At 39.1% G+C, this 19,855-nt stretch overlaps 1 protein-coding gene across 1 annotated transcript in view; it reads right to left on the bottom strand.

Moving 5' to 3' along the window:
- The window catches only part of grip1 (glutamate receptor interacting protein 1), a 335,983-nt gene that overhangs the window by 117,116 nt on the left and 199,012 nt on the right, over positions 1 to 19,855 (bottom strand).

Raw genomic sequence — 19,855 nt, 5'->3', positions numbered from 1 at the left:
TCAAACATTAAGTTTCCACTTTATGTGTCAACTGACAATCCATGAGTAAACAATGCCCAAAACTGCACCAGTTTTTTCCTGTCCAAACTGTTTTGCATGTCAATAAGTGTAAAACTACAATCTAATATTGCTATCGCGTAGCACTCTACAACGTAATTTCTTTAAGTGGCTTGCTTTTAAATATCAAGGACTATATTCAGTGTTAAACTGAAGATTAATTAACAGATGAAAACAGCTTTAACACAACAACAAAAAAACATTTAATAAGAGTCCAAACCAACACCTGACAAAAAATAATTTTAAATGACTTTTAAATAACTATGTAGAATGATTTGCTAATTAGGGTAGTCATTTTCAATAAAAATCAAAAGCTATGTTCAAAAGCTTTTAAAACACTGGCATTGGTACTTCAAATCAAGCTTAATTTAAGAGCCTCCTCAAAAATGTGCAAACACTGCAACTGGCAGCAAGTTGTAGTAGTGCTTAATTTGTTTTGGGAATGTGGCCAATTTCTAACATGTTTTTTTTAAAGCATAAAAAAAATTAACAAACTCAAGTGTCATCAAATGCAATTGAAATAACCTGCAGTTTACTCTGTCAGAGGTGGTGGAGTCGTCGGATACAATTACTACATTCAAGAGACATTTAGACAGGCACTTAAATAGGCAAAGCATGGAAAGATATGGATCTAATATGCGAGCATATGGAATTACTGTAGATGAGCAAAAAGACTGGGATAGATGCAAGGGGCTGAAAGGCTCATTTCTGTGCTATCCAACCCTTATGACTCTACAGCACTGGTTTGCTTTATTGTGGGACGAAGAGCAGAAGAAAACAGAGCAACACAATGGAAGATCCAAGTGAAGCTGTTCCAAGTCAGTTGATACCTTGCTGGGCTTAATGAAGCTGGCAGAGGTCAGCTGTTCAAAGGGGAACCACCAGTGCTCAACCCCATGACCAGACTTGCACAGACCTGCTCCAAGTCGATTCATGTTCAGTGACAGATACTGCACATCTGGATCTCCACTCCATCACCAGACCACACATACAGTCCATCAGCCTGGACTCTCTCAGTTGGGATCCTCACCATCATGCTGGGGATCGGTCTATCTAATACAACATCAATCAGTCCTGGTGTTCCATGCAAGTCTTCACTAAGCTAAATTGGGATTCTCAGCATCAAAGAGTCGACAGGAAATGTTCAGTTATTGATGATTTTAAAATCTATTTTCCCCATAGTAATTTTAATTTCAATTAAATTTTAAATTAAAAGATTAAGGCAATTTGAAATATTTTCAAATACGAAGATACAAGAGAAAGGCTTAGGAGGCATTTTGTCACATGAACAAGCTGGGGATCGAAGGATATACACCACATGCAAGCTGATGTGTGGTTTAAATTGACATCAAAGTCAGCACAGACATTGAATCAGAATCAGATTTATTAGCACTGACTTATATGACGTGAAATTTATTGTTTTGCAGCAGCAGACATAAAATTCCTAAAAATTACACAAATAAATAAATAAATAAATAAATAGTGTAAAACAAAAAGGAATAATGAAGTCGTGTTCAATGGGTTCATTGGACCAAAGGGCCTGTTCCTGTGCTGTACTGTCCTAGGTCCTATGTCCAAATGTTCCAGAAAATCAGATATAAAACTGTAGGCTGAACTCCACCCTCCTCAGGGGTGGAGCCTCAGCAGTACATCATCTGAAGCATACTTGCCACAGTGGCCTCACTGTACCTTGCCAAGTGCCTCCTGGAGTCTTGTGCATGGCTGGTTCAAATCTGTTCAACCGACCACACCAACCCAGGTTGGGTGATCAGCTAACACCAGCCCAATTTGGCTAAGTATTGCATTGCAGACTGCAACATAAATTACAAAACCCACCATAAATTCAAAAGCAGACAGGGACCATTTCACCCAGCCCAAAAATAATTTCAGTACTTAAGTGGTTTTTGGAGAAATTACAGAATAATGCTTGTGCTCCTTTGCAACAATCAGGTAAATGCAGAACCAGCTTGGATGTGGGTTTTACTCAAATGTTAGAGCAATTAAGAATAATATTCTTTTCCAATGTTGCCAGGTATTTTTATTTCAATCATGGTGATCACATTTAAAATGTTATTTTCACAAGAGATCAGAATCTGAGAAACCAAGAGAATAAAACTGGAATGGAACTGTCTGTTTCATCTCACTTACCAAAGTCACTGTCAAGATCATGACCAATTCCACATAACAAATCCATGATTTCCCAAAGAAACTTGAACAAGATGTCTGGCTTGTCCAGCCTTGCTCCACAGCTTATTAAAGCCAGTTACTGTGGCAGATTTCACTCCTCACTACAGACCTGCAACCTCAGTGTGCCACCAGATTCCAGTTTGTTAGCTGGATAATCAAACGCAGCAGCCAGCAGGTGCATCATCATTCCTTGTCAGAGAACAAGCAAAAGTCTGGAAGCTCTTGCTGGAATTACTGTTGAGACTCTGCCGTCTTGGCTGAGTGAGCTTACACTGGTTTCAGACTCAAGCGTCAGAAAGTGGTTTAATTTAGATCTGGTGCTCAGCGGGTAGCTATTTGGCAGTGCAACAGATTTCGGTGGCTGAATTTATCCACATAGCTTCTCTGTCTGCAATGTCAAAGGTTATTTATGTCCAGATTTATCGAGTGCCAGCAAGTACAGTACTGCATTGCACAACAGTTGACAATTGTCACGACAAGCATTTAAAATATGACACTATAGTCCACTTGTCTAGCTTAACTATGCAGTATTTCTAGGTTTCCTTTCCGCAAAAGCAGAGCAAAATGTTTACAATACAGGAGGAACTCACTCAGTCCAAAGTCTTACTGCCAGTTATTCACCAAAACCAGTCCTACTGCCTGACCTTTCCCCACCCTTCTTCATCTGCCAAATACTGTGTTAACAAAGTGTTTTCTAGTCTGTGGAAAACTTTTATTGTTCTTCAGCTCCCTGCGTGAAGAGTATTCATCAACCTCTCTGCTCGTTTACTAACCATTTTCAAATGACCCTGCCCCTCATAACTGACTCTAAGAAAATTGCCCCTTTCTCATCTCATCAGATTTTAAAGTATTAAATCAGTGCATCAACGTAGCTACGGCCCTGATGAAACTACCCCAAAAACCCTCAATGGTTTTAAGGTCCTTTCTGAAACACATTATTCTTGTCTGATTAATGCACTCTGTACTACCTCAATGCACTGTGTAATGAATTGACCTGTACGATCGGTGTGCAAGACAAATTTTTCACTGTACCTTGGTACAAGTGACAATAATAAACCAATACATCATTCAGAACCAAAACACAGCAGATGCTAGAAGTGTGAAACATTAACCTGTGCCTCTCTACACAGATGTTGCCTAGACTGCCGATTAAAACTGTGAAAATCTGGGATGTATTCATTTATCACTCATTTGTTTCTGTGTTCCACCCCACTATTTATGTCCAAGATAAAGTCAGCAAACTAACTGAACTGTGTAGCTGCAATCCTACTCACCTTCACCCATGCTCCTATTCCTTTTACAATCTCATACTTCAAATACAGCACAAACATTTTCATATCACTTTCCATGGACTGCAATTGTCTCAAAACAGTTAAGAGCCAACTAAATTCTTTTGAAACACTCACTATTCTAATCTAGGAAGTGCAACAAAAATTGTGCACAGGCTTCAAATAAAAAAAAAGTGATGACAACACATTATATATCTTTGTGATGTTGATTGAGAGCTAAATATTGTCCAGAATACCAGAAATAACAACCTAGCTCCAAATTCTGAAGTAGGGCTTGAATGAACAATTTTCTGACTCAGGCAAGAATGACACCATTCACATCAGACTGAAATATTCTCTTGAAACTGTATTTAATGTCTGTCTACCTATTCCACTGACTTGTTTATGCTTTCCCAAAGCATTTTCCAATCTGCCATGCTGTTTGCAAGCTTCCCATCAGGTTGCAGAGGTCAAGTTCAAATATTTAAGAAAAAGGTCAATAGATTTCAAGTCACAAAAGGTATCAGGTGGTATGGAGAGAGAGTGAGTATACGCTATTGAGATAGAGGATTGGCCATGATCATATTAAATGGAGGAGCTGGTGCGAAGGCATGAAACGCCCGACTCCTGTTCCTATTTCTCAATGTTTCTATTTAACACATAGAAGAGTGTTCCATGAAAGGTTCTAAACTAAAGTCTGTTGAGTAGGTTAGGGATCCAGAACTGAAGGACATTCACATCAAAGGTTTATGGGTACCTGTGCAAGTGTCCAGTGAAAGCAAAGAAAGTTGAAAGGTGAATGAAAGGCAAAACAAAAAAAACGTTAGTGTGTCTACACTAGGGCCCTGGTTTATTATTTTAAAAGTGGCCTTCTATTAAGGCTCTCCCACATAATAGATGATACAGCCGTGTTGGGCAAGGTCAGAAGGACCATAACACTAATAATTAGTTAAAAAGCCCTTAGAATCTAAACAGAGTTGGAGAACCGAGAATTTATACATTAGACATAGAAGCAGAATCTTTACAGCACAGGAGGTGGCCACTCAGCCAAGAGTCTACGTTTATACAATAACCTCGTCTATTGCACTCCCACAACTAAACTTTTACCTTCAAGTACTTAGGCAATTCCCACATTAAATGAATCTGTATGTATTGTGCTTTCGGACAGTACAATATGGATCAAAACTACTCCTCATATAAATGTCAAATAAAAATGTATACATTTCAAAAGAGTCTATTCAATATGATGTAGAGATGACTAGAATTTATATCAAAGACCATTTGAAATCAATAAGTGAAGTGAAATAAACAAAAACATGCAGGTTCTCCGTCACAGATCTAGGTTAGATGTCTATAATTTTTTCTTTCCATTCACTTTTGTTAAATTTCGGAACAAGTTGGTGCAAATAATGGATTCACTGACAGCACACAGGGAACCAGGATTGTTCCTAGAGGAGGCTGACTTCCCTACATGGCAAAGGAAGGTCAGCTATTGTGTAAGGCATTGTGTGTCTGCATGTACTCTTGCAATTCATTTTGAACAACTTCATAACAGGACTGTGCAATTTCCTGCAGCCAATTTACCTGAATTGATCTGGGATTTGTAAAAATCATTTTTGCCTTGCCAGCAGATTATACAGCAGCTGATGGTGAGTGGAGCCACTGGGAATAAGATGTTTTGTTGCAATATGATGTTGCAGGAGAGAATCAATGTGCCAGCTGGTCTTTTAAGATACAGTTGTGTATGTTCACATACCATGAGAAAATTGAATTCAAGTTGTAGACTTAGATGCTTGCTTTGGAGAGTATTAAACATGATGATTTGCCATCATGAGTGTAAACCAAACAAAACAAAATTTCAACTCCTCCACATCACCACTGCATTCCCTCCCCTCTCCCTCCTTGTCCAACTCAACCTGAATATTTTGGTACATCTTTCAACATGTACGACTTTAAATTCAGTCTTCCAATGTAAGGTCATCAACTTGAAAGTGATAACTTTTTCTTTCCTGGCAGACAAAACCTGATCGATTGAGTGCTTCTAATATGTTATACATTTATGCCGCAACAGTCAGAAATGAATGAAAACGTGGCAGGCAGAAGTGATTAAAATCAGAAGCCCCATGAGAGCTGTTCCATTCAGTGTGGTTGTACTGCAAAACATCAGACAACTGGTAATATCCAGTTCGTGCTTACATTGTAGTCAACTCCTATACACCAAACAATGAAAGGAAATCAAGCTTCAAAACACTTAAATGCCTCAGTCTGAACAGGTACAGAACCAATGCTACTGTGCACCTAAAATGTTAGATATTCATTTCTTTATCCATTTTTATCCTAAATGGGATCCCTTGAAAATGGAATACATTAGAATATCTTCAACAAGCAGCCACATTCTATAAATTTCTTCATGTCATGTTCAGAATTATTTATTGTGATTTTATTTTAGGGTGACATGTTAAATTTAAGAGGCAAGGATGAAGACACCAAGTTTGATTTACATTTTTGCCTTGGGCACACTGAGCAGCAACAGGATTGGCATGGTGGGTATAGGTGAGGAGCTCATTGCTTCAACAAATTGCATCTGCTCTCTGCAGATAGTTTCTAAGTGTTTGCCATTTCTTTGTTCGCCCTGATGAAATGAGTCAGAAAATTCTGGAAACCTGTAATCTTCCTTTGAGATCAGGGTTCATAAACCTCAATTTTCTAAATATGTTTTGAATAAATTGTCTCCAATTCATTTTCTCTTACGTTCTCCATTCCTAGTTATAAAACTGATATCAATCAGCCCCTCATAACTCTGCCACTACTCCAGCCTTCAAATATTTATATACTTTCAATGCTCTTTTACGGCTTTCATTTTCACAAAATGGATGTATCTGTTCCAACTTTAAACCCGAAATCTATCTCTGACTCATTGACAAGAAACTCGAACTAACACTTCACCCCTTCCTTCTCATAACTGGTCTTCCTCCCCCTATGCTGGATTTTCTACAATAGATGCACAAGACTGGTTTAGCTGAATTATAATTATTCTCAAATAAAAATTAAATGTCAGTGTGCACGAGAGGATTGACCACTTAGCATTTAAGTCCTGTCAGTGCTTGTGAACACTTCATTGCAGTTGCATGGGAGACTCATTATTAAGGGATGTCCGTGAAGCCTGTTTACTGTCCATGTATCTACTACTTTCTCAACTGGAACAGGCTGATTAGTGGTACTTTGATGTATTCCATGGGATGCAAATCCACTTAGCTTGATCTACCACATGCAGGACTTGGTACTTAGTCCTCAGCTGTCTCTTACTTAAAGCTTCCAGTTGGCACCTCCCTTTAATTTATTCCCTCTGCAGCTCCAAAACCACTCTATCACTTTCTCTATTGAATCTAGTATTGACCCTTTAGCTTGCTGCTAGGAATATGTTAAGCCTGATAATGGAGATTGGGGTAAACTGTTCTACTTCTGTTGATGGGTTTCTTAATATGGCTACTTTCGGTCTACAAGATTTGTCTTTGGACCTGTACAATGGAATATGTACAAAACTGGAACTGTACAGTGCCATTCTTACCACTCATGGATGCTTTTGCAATAGTAATATTGTGTGGGGAGATCAAGCAGGATGTTATCTTCTGGTGGTTGTCTCATTGCTAGTAGCACAGCCAGTCCGACAATCATTTGGCCAAGGACTCACACAAGTGAGTCTAATACAACTAATACAAACCCACTGACTTCTACAGTTACCTTGACTACACCTCTTCCACTCCGTCACTTGCAAGGATGCTACTCCCTTCTCTCGGTTCCTCCATCCCTGCTACATCTATTCTCACGATGAGGCTTTCCAATCCAGGACATCCAAGGTGTCCTCTTTTTTCAGCAAACGGGGTTTCCCCTCCACTGCTATCAATGCAGCCCTCAGCCACATCTCCTTCATTTCCCGCATGCCTGCCCTCACCCCATCCCCACCCCGACATAACAGGGATAGGGTTCCCCTTGTCCTCAGCTACCATCCCATGAGCCTCCATATCCAACACATCATTCTCCACAACTTACGCCATTTCCAACAGGATCCCACCACCAGGCACATCTTCCCCTCCCCTCCCCACTTTCCACAGGGATCGCTCTCTCTGCAACTCCCTTGTCTGTTCATCCCTCCCCATCGATCCCCCTCCAGGCATATCCCTGCAACCATGCTAAGTGTTACACCTGCCCCTACACCTCCTCCCTCACCACCATTCAGGGCCCCAAACAGTCCTTCCAGGAGAGGCAGTGTCCACATGTGAATCCATCGGCGTCATTTATTACATCCTGTGCTCCCAGTGCAGCCTCCTCTACATTGGTGACACCCGATGCAGACTGGGTGCTCGCTTCGTTGAGCGCCTTCGCTCCATCCGCCATAACAGCCAGGATCTCCCAGTGGCCAGCCATTTTAATGCTACTTCCCATTCCCACACTCACAGGAGTCCATGGCCTCTTCTCCTGCCAAGTTGAGGCTAGATGCAGATTAGAGGAACAACACCTCATATTCCATTTTGGTAGTCTCCAACCTGATGGCATCAACATGGATTTCTCTAACTTCCGGTAACCACTCCCCCCATTTTTCCCCCTCCTCTTGGTTTTCCCTTATCCCTCTGGCTCCATTACCCCTTCTGTTTCCCCTCTCCTACCCTCACGACCTGCCCATCATCCACACTTTCCTCCCTCTGGTTCCCCATCTCTTTCCCTTTATTCCATGGTCCACTGTCCTCTCATATCAGATCCCATCTTCTTCAGCCCTTTGCCTCTTCCACCTATCACCTCCCAGCTTCTCACATCATTCCCACTTCCGCCCACACCAGACCCCTCCCCCCGACCTACCCATCTTCCCCCTCTCACCTGGATTCACCTATCACCCGCCAGCTCATGCTCCTCCCCCTCTCCCCACCCTTCTATTCTGGCTTCTGCCCTCTTTCGTTCCAGTCCCGATGAAAGATCTCGGCCCAAAACGTCAACTGTTCATTTCCCTCCAGATATGCTGCCTGACCCACTGAGTTCCTCCAGCATTTTGTGTGTGCCGCTCACACAAGTCTCCCGCTCAAGCAACAATCCATCCACTAGTAATTCCACCAAGAGTACTGACGATGCTGGTAAGTATTAAGTCAACAGTTTGTTTAGCCTCACTTGTTCTGTGGCATTAGGATTCCCAGCACAGTGCCTATCTCATCTTTGCCTCTTTGTCCCAGTTCCTGTCAATTGGATAGGACATATTCAAGAATAGTGTTAGTGGAACATCAAAAATGGATTGAGCCCAAGCAACAGCCATTTTGAGCATCTTTTCCTTGATTAAATTTGACATCAAACCGAATGTAATTTTTTTTCAAAACATAAACACTTAATTAAAAATTTTAAAAAGCATTTCAAGTGGCTGCATTGTTGAACCAGCAATCCACAGGACAATCTCAAATCCTAGCATGATGAAATGTAAAATTTATTTGCAATAAAATTCTTCATTGGGTAATAATAATAATAATAATCATGAAAACTGTCAGTTGTCAAAACCTCGAATATTTTCAAGTAGGTAAAGCAAAACACAGGAGGTTGGATGTTATGCAGAATAATCAAGCCAGTGTTGCAATACTGAGGTGCTGCATCCTTCTGCAGAAATCCCAAGTTACTTTGTCTGATTACAAACAGCTATCATCATTATTTTCAGCTGTAAGAAATCAATGGACAAAATTAAGTCTGCATAAAACATTAGATATACAACAAAGAAACAAATCTGAATTGTTACAACTTCATACGATCTAAGTTAAGGCTTAATTTAGGTCAATTTGAAATACATCTTGCTTATTCAATCTTGGTCTTGTTATCGCTTCCCCAGGACCACTTTTACATCAGTTCAAGAATCCAGTTGCCAGTAATTAAAACCAACACTTTAACATTTACTACTGCAGATATCAACAAATATATCCATCAATTGATCAGTACAGATGGTGGTAGTCGATAAGAACATTTAAAAGGCTGTGATGAGAAGCACTGTAAGAATGCTGGCATAATGAATGGAGACTTCCCTTTACTATTCTTAATTTGAATTTTATAAAATTTCAGTTAGTGTGGTTTTTCCCCTTATCTTAATGCTCCAAAAATTGTGGTAAGTGGCAATGGGAACATGTTCATCTGCTACACTGGCAGCTGCCCATAAAGTCTTCTCGTGGTTTGAACATAACTTGACCTGCTTTATAAAGACACAAGAGAGACTGCAGATTCCTCCAACATTTTGTGTGTTGCTGCTGCTTTATAAAGAGATCTTTGATTTTTGTGTAGCACAAGAAACTCTGTGGTTCATTTAAAACCAAATAAAAGAATCTTCACAGCAACAGAATCTAAAACAATGAAACATATATCAAATCAGCTAAATAAATATTGCAAATCATAGATGAGAGAAAGAGATAATAAACCAACAGATTTTACCTTTTGAAGGAATAAAACATCAACTTGAGATGGTATATGAAGTGAGAGTTCACTTGCCAATAATTCCTAATTCATTTAAATTTTTACTTTGAATTCAATTCAACAGACCCAATAATACAGCTTTCAAAGGAGTACCAATGGACAAATACCTCAAATTCATTGCATTGTTCATTTCAGATTCTTAAAGTAGACACTGGTATCTAACATCTAGAGAAAGAGTGGGATTTCTCTTACAAAAACTTCTGATATTGCACATTTGAATTGCTCATGTACAGCTGTCAGAGTTCCTGTCCAATTTGTTCCATTGTGTCAGGTGACTATTGAAAGCCTAAGGCTTATTCCCATCATAAAATCTGAGCCATTATCTCCAATACATGTGGTAAACTACATTACATTTAACTAGGGAATAGATGCTCAAAGATTTAATTGACTTCAGGAATACAACAGCTGAAAGAGTGCTGAATACCCAAGGGCAACTGAACCAAGTTCTCTTTACAAGGCTCATCATAAAATAGATGCGTGCTTAGTGAAAGCATGGTACTGGTGCCTGATTTTAATCCCAAAGCATTGTATTCAGTTTTGCTTTGAGAGAGTAGGGATTTGTAGGAATAAAACAAAAGGCCATTTGGAATCTCTAGGTGGTTCCAGAATTTAAAAAAAACAAGACTATTCCTTTCAACAGAGTTTCTCAGGTGTCTGGTAAACAACCACTTGAAATTATTGCTGCTATCTGACTTGACCACCTTGCTGAACATTTCTTTCCAAATACTTTGCATGCTTCTACAACAGTACGTATTGCTGTTCAGTCTATTCACTTTCCCTCTTCCGAAATTGCAAGTGATCAGAACACTTCTAAAGATCATGGCAAACAGTTATTCGGAGTTGCATTTGGTTGATACTATAAAGGAAGTACAATGCTGCTGTAAATCTCCCTAAAGGATGGCAAGTTCATCATACTAATTATTTTGCTCCCAAACTCCAATATATTTACCTCTCACTTGACATTCCCTTCACGTGTTGTAGTTTTCCAAACAATGGGTATATTTCTGCAATACCTTCAAGTACCTCAAGTCCATTACTAACAAAACAATAAGGAAACACAATATTCCTTTAAAATGGAATGAAATACACTTAACATTTCACCAAGGGAAAAATAATCAGTAAAATTTGTTTAATAGACTTAAGTTCCTTTCCATGTGAAGTAATAGTTTAAGACAATTGAGGCAAATATGTAACTATTTCCTGGTTTTCATGTGACAAAGCAAGAAAACTGAAGGAAATTTTCATTTATTAATTTAGGCCTTCAGTAACTGTAATAAGATTCAAGAAACAAATTTGGATAATGCCCTATCATAATAATTTTTCATCTCATCCATTGGCAAAAGGCAGTTTTTATTAATGTACTAAATTTAGTATTACACTCATGGGCACAATCTACTTATAAATATATATTTTTTCCCTGCATTTGAGTCTTTCATTATGGATAGAACAAGAAGTGAACCATTTAGTCCTTCAAGTTCGTTCTGCCATTCAGTGAAGTCATAACTGATCTGAAACAGAAATCCACATGATCACCTTTGACCTATACAGGGGCCCCCTTGTTTACAAAGGAAACCCAACTTAAAAAAAATTCTCCCATGTACTTCAAAAGTACTTTTCAAGTTTGTAATAATAACAAATGTTTCATGGTATGCATTAATGATTAAAAATTGCAGAGATTGGAAATCTTTGAAAGGTCATTAAACTGAAATGTTAAATGTTTCTCTTTTTACAGATACGACTTAACTTGCAAAGTATTTCCAGCATTAACTGCTTTTATTCAACAGGGTAGATTATTTACTACAACCGTATCAAGTCCTGATTAGATCTCGTCGGGATGATTGAGAGTGAACCTGCACCACATGGGCACATAGCCAAAAAATGAGATCCTAGTTTTTTGAAATGATATTTGGAAATACTTCCATGCACAGTTACTGAACATAGCTTTGAACACGTCTACAAATGGTGGTTAGTGCATTATATAGGCAGCCCCGTCGCCCCTCCCCCGTGTTATGGCGGTTTGGGTGACAGAAACTCCCCCTGATGGACTTCACAAATCATTACCCAAAAAAATCTGGGATACGGAATAAAAATTCACTTATGAAATTTATGTGAACAGGTAAATAAATAAACATTTTTTAAAAAATTCACATTACCTGACACATGCACAGATGACGTGGCTTCACCTTACAGAAAATTGTGATGCAAACCATTTGCTAGGAACGTAACCACCCCCCACCCTCCTATAATGCAAAGGGATTGGCCGGTATTCTATTGGTTTCATTATGAGTAGCGTTAGGGTGATTATTCAATGAAATAAAAGAATTATAGCAAGTTTATGTAGAGCAATACAATACGGGTAGCTATAGAAAACAGAGGTTTCTGACTTATCAAGAAATCAGTTTGTACACTGTTCTCAGGAACAGAACTCTTATGTAACCCAGGGACTGCCTATATTCATAACATGCTTGGCTGACAAAAATTCATCAGTTTCTGAATTGAAATTGATTACTTTAGCATTAACTGTCATTTGAGAAGTGTGTTCAAAGCTAATTTCAGCAACTATGCATGCAAGTATTTCCAAGCGTCATTTTGATTTCATTTTTTGGCTTTGTCCCCAGTGGCAGATTTGCCAAAAAGCAGAAATGGTTTCTCTTTCTACAACAGTAAATTCCACTTTATGTTATGAAAACATGAGTCAAATTATTTTACAGGAACCTTATAGAAATGTTTAAAATTATGAGAGGCATGGATAAGGTAGATGGTAACAGTCTTTTCCCCAGGGTAGGGGAGTCCAAAATTAGAAGGCATTCTAGAGAGGGGAAAGATTTAATAGGGACCAGAGGGGCAACCTTTTTCCACACAGGGTGACAAATATATGGAATGAGCAGCCAGAGGAAGTGGTTGAGGCAGGTACAATAGTATCATTTAAGAAGCACATGGATAGGTACATAGAGGGGCGGGGCTTGGAGGAATATGGTCTGAACACAGGAAATTGGGACTAGCTGGGTATGCACTGTGGTCGGCCTGGACTGGTAGAGCTGAAGGGCCTGTACCATAGAACAATACAGCACAATACAGGCCCTTTGGCCCATCATGTTGTGCCACCCTTCAAACCACACCTAAGACTGTCTAACCCCTTCCTCCCACATATCCCTCTATAGAACCATAGAACATAGAATATAATGTCCATGCTGTATTGCTCTATGACTCTAACTCTCAATTCAACCTCACTACATTATCTCTCCTTTTAATATAACTCTCTGACTTGCAAAAATCTGTTAATCTACAATGGAGACACAAGAGGCTACAGATGATGGAATCTGGAGCAAAAAAAAACAAACTGCTGGAGGAACTCAGTGGGTCAGGCAGCATCTGTGGAAGCAAATGGACAGTCGACATTTCAGGTCAGGACCCTTCATCTACAATGCTGTCCTTCCAAATTTGACATACCCTGGTGTGGTGCCCAGATCCACTCTCAATAGTCCTGACAAGGTCTCATCAGGACCTGATATAGTTGTAGCACACAATTTACCCCATTGAATAAAAACAGTTAATGCTGGAAATACCTTGCAAGTTCAACCATATCTGTGAAGGGAGAAACATTTAACATTTCGGGTTAATGACCTTTCAAAGATTTCCAACATCTTTTGAAATGAAAAGCAAAAAAATTTTTTTTTTTACTTTTCATTTATTCCTTTGAACTTCAGTCCTCTAGCTGAAAAAGCTTGAAACCCATCTGTCTTTCGAATTAGTTTAGTTTCTGTACCCTGTCTGTGATGTCTTAAAATATGTCATAAATGATGTACACACTTGGACCCCTAAGTCTCTTTGTATCGCCAACGTTTCCAGCCTCTTGTCATTTAAAAAGATATTCTGCTCAATCCTTTTAATTACTAAGTTACAGTTGCTTACACTGAATCCATTTATCATCTTTTGCTGAATCTATTTATAGCACTGAAATAGTTTCATCTACGCTGTTCATCTTTACCGTGTGACTTAAAGGTAAAGATGAATAAATGTGCTTCTATTGAATCATGTGAACTATAAATCAATAGTGAACAATTGCACACTCAATGCAAGCTTCTTGTAGGACACTTGTCACATCCTGCCACTTAGTGTCAGGGTGAAGGTCTTGTTTTCTATCTCCAACCCTCAATAATTTGGCTTTCAATTCCAGGAAATGTAATGCTTAGAATCTTATTGGGGATTAATAACTTCCAGAAATTTATGTAAATAACATTCCTGGGCATCCCTCCACTAACCTTAAATGTCTCTTCTAAAAATTCAAACAGGTTCAGCATATACTTTGAATTTCTTCAACTAAACACATTATTGACAACAGATGTTGAGGTAATTGGTCTGCAGGTCTCATTGCCACTGCTCACCTTTCCTAAAAAGCACAATAACATGCATAGATTTCCATTCTGAAGGAACGGTTCCCAAATCTGTTCATTTAAAACCACTGATGTAGAAACCATTCCACTGTGGTGATTTGTCACTGCTTGAAAAGCTCCTGATCATCCTGCTTTCCCTGATAAAACCAGAATGCTGTATTAATCCTTAAAAGTTTACCTTCACCTTCCCTCATCTAGATTTCTTTATCACTTTTCCATTTGCATCTATCCAAACTCCAAAAAAATGTGCTTCTTTATATGTTTAAGTATTTTATTTTAGTTTAGTTTTGTGTTGTCCGTAACCATTTTAGTCTCCCATCGTATTTTTGCAGTATCTAGTGACCCTGCCCAGTTTACTGTGGGTGTTTTGTTGAAAGATGATCGACCCAAATTGTTGATTCTGTTTCTCACTCTCGAGATGCTGCCCGAGCATTTCCAGTCTTTTGCTTTTGTTTCTGATTTCAAGGATCTGTTTCCAAACAAAAAATACAAACTGGTGGAGGAATTCAAGCTGGTTAAGCAGCAACTCCAGGGGGAAAAAGGACAGTCAATGTTTCAGACTGAGACCCTGCATCGGGATACTGACGCTACTTCACAGTTGCTGCTTGGTCCACTGCATTTCTTCAGCAGTTTGGTTTTTGCTCCAGATTCCAGCATCTGCAGTCTCATGTCTCCGGTTTGCTGTTTTCAACATTTTAATTACTATGAACAGTTTTCTTCTCATTACACCAAAACCTAAGTTCTTAGATCCACTTTTAAATACAGTGTTGCACTCTTACCATTGTTCTTGGACAAACATTCACATAGCAATGGGGCATGAACAAAATTTCCTTCAAGACTTCATCAAACATGGCCTATCTGATTGCTGGTTATATATTGCTGCAAAACAAAGCTATCTTGAACTCTGAAGAAACTTATTGCATTTCTGACATAATCTAGTCTCCTTATCCTAATTTCTTTGCATATTAAAATTCATCATCAACACTCTGCTTCTACTGTATGTCTAATATCTGCAACTAGAAATTTTACCACTTCAGCAGCATGGCAATATATTCCCAATAGAGCCATTATTTGTTTCCTATTTCTTAACTTTATCCATAAAGCCTCCACTGCCTGCTTGCCTCTTATATATTTTCCTCACTCAAGTGGTTTCATCACAATTCAGTCCTTATGTCCCCTCCACCAATTTCTCCAAATTTCCTGTGGACCTTATAATTTGATATATTCAGTTCTCAATCCTGACAGCCTTGCAGCTATGTTTCAGAAATAATTACTATGACGTGCACAAGTTTAATTCGTGCCTGCAATTCACTTAATTTGTTTCTTCTACTCTGTGTTTCTACAAAATCATTCACAATGCTGGAACCATTTTTGGACACCATTTAATTTAAAATAATGTTCAGCATAGGTTATATGCTTTTTCTGAGGCTGCAATGTTCAACTCTTGGCTTAAAGCCTATTTTAATGTCTAATATGAGCAATGACAAAAGGGTCATGGAATACATTTTATGACTCCCCTTTCTCTTTCTTCCCTGCACCCACCATTCCCCAGGAAGTTTATTTTTCTTCATATAACTACTTGAAGTCCTCAAGTTTCTACTCAAGGTATGGAAATTGTCAATACATCAATGTGTAGGTACAATCACTCCACACATTAGGCACTTCAGATACTTTTGTTTATAACATTTCAGACAGTTTTCCCACAGCAATCTTGCAGACAACACGAAGATTGGTTGCATTGTGGATTGCACAGAAGATTGCCAAAGGATGCAACAGGATATAGATCAGTTGCAGTTATGGGCGGAGAAGTGGCAGATGGAGTTTAATCCGGGCAAGTGCAAGGTGCTGCACTGTGGGAGATCCAACATAAAAGGAGAGTACACAGTTAATGGCAGGATTCTCAACAGCGCTGATGAACAGAGGGACCTTGGGGTCCAGGTACATGGTTCCCTAAAAGTGGCCACACAGGTTGATAAGGTAGTAAAGGCGGCTTATGGCAATGCTTGCCTTCATTAGTCGAGACATTGAGTTCGAGAGCCAGGATGTTACAGCTTTGTAAAATTCTGCTTAAGCCACATTTGGAGTATTGCATTCAATTCTGGTCACCTCATTATAGGAAGGATGTGGAGACTTTAGGGAGGGCACAGAAGAGGTTTACCAGGAAGCTGCCTGGTTTGGAGGACAAATGCTATGAGGAGAGGTTGGACAAGCTGGGGTTGTTTTCTCTAGAGTGGCAGAGGCTGAGGGGAGATTTGGTAGAAGTTTATAAAATTATGCAAGGCATAGATAGAGTAGACTGCAAGTATCTTTTTCCCAGGATTGAAATGTCTAGTACTAGAGGGCATGTATTTAAGGTGAGAGGTGTAAAGTACAAAGGAAATGTGCGAGGCCCTTTTTTTTTACAGAGTGGTGGGGACTGGAATGCACTGGAATGGTAGAGGCAGACAGCACAGGAGAGCTTAAGAGACTCTTAGATAGGCAAATGAATATGTAGAGAAGGGAGGAATATTGTCAATGTGCAAGTAAAAGGGATTAAATTAATTAGGAGTAATTAGTTTAATTAGTTTGGCATAATATTGTAGGCTGAAGGGCCTGCCCTATGCTATATTATTTTATGTTCTAGAATTCCATAATAATTTACCAGTTCCGAAGGAAGCACAGCTGTAATTTTCTCTAGCAATTTTAACTATATTCATTTAGTTTCTGAGGCCAATCAGTTTCTGGACTTAGCTTACGCCTGTGTCACATACGTAGCTAGAGTACAGTTCGACTCTGGTTTCAAGACAGTTATTAAAACTGATTCTCTGTAGTATAAAGAATAGTGACTGCAAATATTCATTTGTGCAGGAGAGAGTTTTCTGTGTGCTGTTAACTTATTTATTAGGATTGCCTCTGGGTTAAGTTAAAAGAAAACAGCAGCCAAATTTCTTTGAGGGAAGTAGCAAGTCATATTCCCCAGGGACTACTGATCTCTGTTTTATATTAATGACCTGGACTTGAATGTTGAGGATGTCATTTCAAAGTTTGTAGATGACAAGGCTCGAATGTAGCAAACAATGAGAAGGACTGTAAAGGACATCAGGAGGACACAGAGTGGAGAAACTTTGTGCAAGAGTTGAAGGGTACATTTTAATTGATGAATGAGGAAGGGCAATAGCAACTAAATACTACAACTTCTGAAGTGACTGTAGAAACAGAATTCTGCAGGAGTTGACGTACACAAACCTTGGAAGGTGGGAGGGCAAATTGATAAAACAGGTTTTTAAAGAAGTGTACAAAAGTGCTGGGTTTTATAATTAGAAGAGTATAAGAAAGGTATGACAAGCCCAAGCTATAAGAACATGAGGTAGGAGCAGGTATGGGCCATATTGCCCTACAAGTCTGCTCTGCCATTCAACAAGATCATGGCAGAACTTTAAGAATAGTCATTTTCCAACACTATCTCCATGTCCCTGGATTCCCTTAATACCTAAAAACCCCAGTTTCGAATGAAGACAATGACTGAGTCCCCAGAACCCTCCAGTGTAGTGAATTCCAAAGGTTCAGCACTCTGAGTGAAGACATTTCCCCTCATTTCAGTCCAAAATGGCTTAGCCCTTATTCTCAAACTGTGCTCTTGACTGGTCAGTCAGGGGAAACATCCTCCCTTGTATCTAGCCTGTCAAGCCCTTTAATCATTTTCAGAGTTTCACTGAAATCTCCTCTCATTCTTCTAAGCTCCAAAGAATACATTCCCAATCTACTCAGACTCTCCTTGTAAGACAAACAGAGACTAGTAAGTCTTCACTGACTCCCTTTTGGCAAGTATGACTATTCTACGGTAAGGAGACCAAAACTGTACACAGTACTCCCGACGTGGTCTCATCAATGCCCGATATAACTGCAATAAGACCTCATAACTCCTGTAAACAAGTACACTCATAATAAAGACTAAGATACAACTTTTTTCCTGATTGCTTGCTGCACTTGCACATCGCTTTGAACATCAATGCCGTTGAATTGCTCACCATTTAACAGATACTCTGCCTTACTGTTATGTGCACCAAATTGGACGACCTCACATTTTATATAATATGCAATGTTCTCACCCAGCTTGACTGTCTCCTTGAAACCTCTTTACATCCTCCTCTGTACTCACTATCTCACCTTTAGTAAACTGGTTAGGCACAGAGTACTGTGTCCCAGTCTGTACATCTCAATCTCAAGGTTGCAGAGCAGAAGAGATTTATTTGACTGGGAGCAGGAATGAGATACTTTGGTTATAATGGGCCAAACCATTTTCCTCCTTAGAGCAGAAAAAATAAAGAGATATGATAACTGTGTTCAAAATCATAGTTGGGTAAATACAGAAATTCCCAGTTAAAGAGGACACATATCAAAGGTGATTTACAACAGAATTAGAGAAGACATGAGGAACTTCAGCAATGAGATGTTGAGATCTGAAAGATATGCTCTGGATGGATGATGGAAGCATACTTAATAGTGAGGTGCATAGGATAAATAAATAAACTGCTTAGAAATGCATGGATGAATTAAAATGTTCAACCAAAGTACTGCCACAGGCACAAGGGGCTGAATGGTCTCTCATGCTCCATTATGCTTTGATTCTAGATTGTAAAATGAGTATTCTTATTTAAAAACTACTAATTACTTAATATCCAGAAAAGGCCAAATGGATGTACAGTTCTTTAGGGCTGTTAAGGACTTCCAGCACAAATATAGCTGCGGTAAGATGTACTGGACAGATATTTCATAGATTATTGATTCAGAACAAATCTGATCAGTTTTAAAAATTATTTGCACTTCACAAAAACTGTCATCCCAAATAGATCTAAATTAACTATAGTTCATAAACTGTGCAATGATGTGGAATAGAAATCTACAAGTCTCTCCTCCGCTTGCATAGGGAGCCTAATGTCAAGTTCAGAATTGTCATCTTTGCCTGTCTTAATATAGATAAAAGGGCATAAATCAGGATGGGAGTACAGACCCAAGGTTAATTTGCCTCAGTACCACATTGAATGCTGTGGTTTTCCATGTAGCTACAAGAATTGTTCATCATTTGTCATGGCATGCTGTTGGGAAAAGGTGACCTTACAGAGAAGCCATTAAAATAACTATTGTATTTTGTTAGCTGTTATTATTAGTTCAAGTACTCTTGCCACAAGGGTCACAATGCTTGTGCCTTGACCTCCCTGCAGAAGCCCAAGCAGATCAAAGGATGGATGAAGGAAGATAGATCTTAGTAATGATGCTTTTGCACACCATCAATACATCCATCTTGCTTCAGAGCTAGTTTTCAGAGTTTTTGTTTTACAGATTAAGTAAACAGAATTTGTGCTAAGCAAGACCCCAAGAATAAAAGAAGGTTCATCTGCCCAATATCAATTGAAGGTCGCTTATGTAACTCAGGGAAGGAGAAGATCTTCTCCCACTGTGCCTCAAAGGCATCTGCTTAGA

This window comes from Pristis pectinata, chromosome 15 (genome assembly GCF_009764475.1).
Source record: "Pristis pectinata isolate sPriPec2 chromosome 15, sPriPec2.1.pri, whole genome shotgun sequence".
Lineage (NCBI taxonomy): Eukaryota > Metazoa > Chordata > Chondrichthyes > Rhinopristiformes > Pristidae > Pristis > Pristis pectinata.
This window is presented reverse-complemented; position numbering and strand designations above follow the sequence as displayed.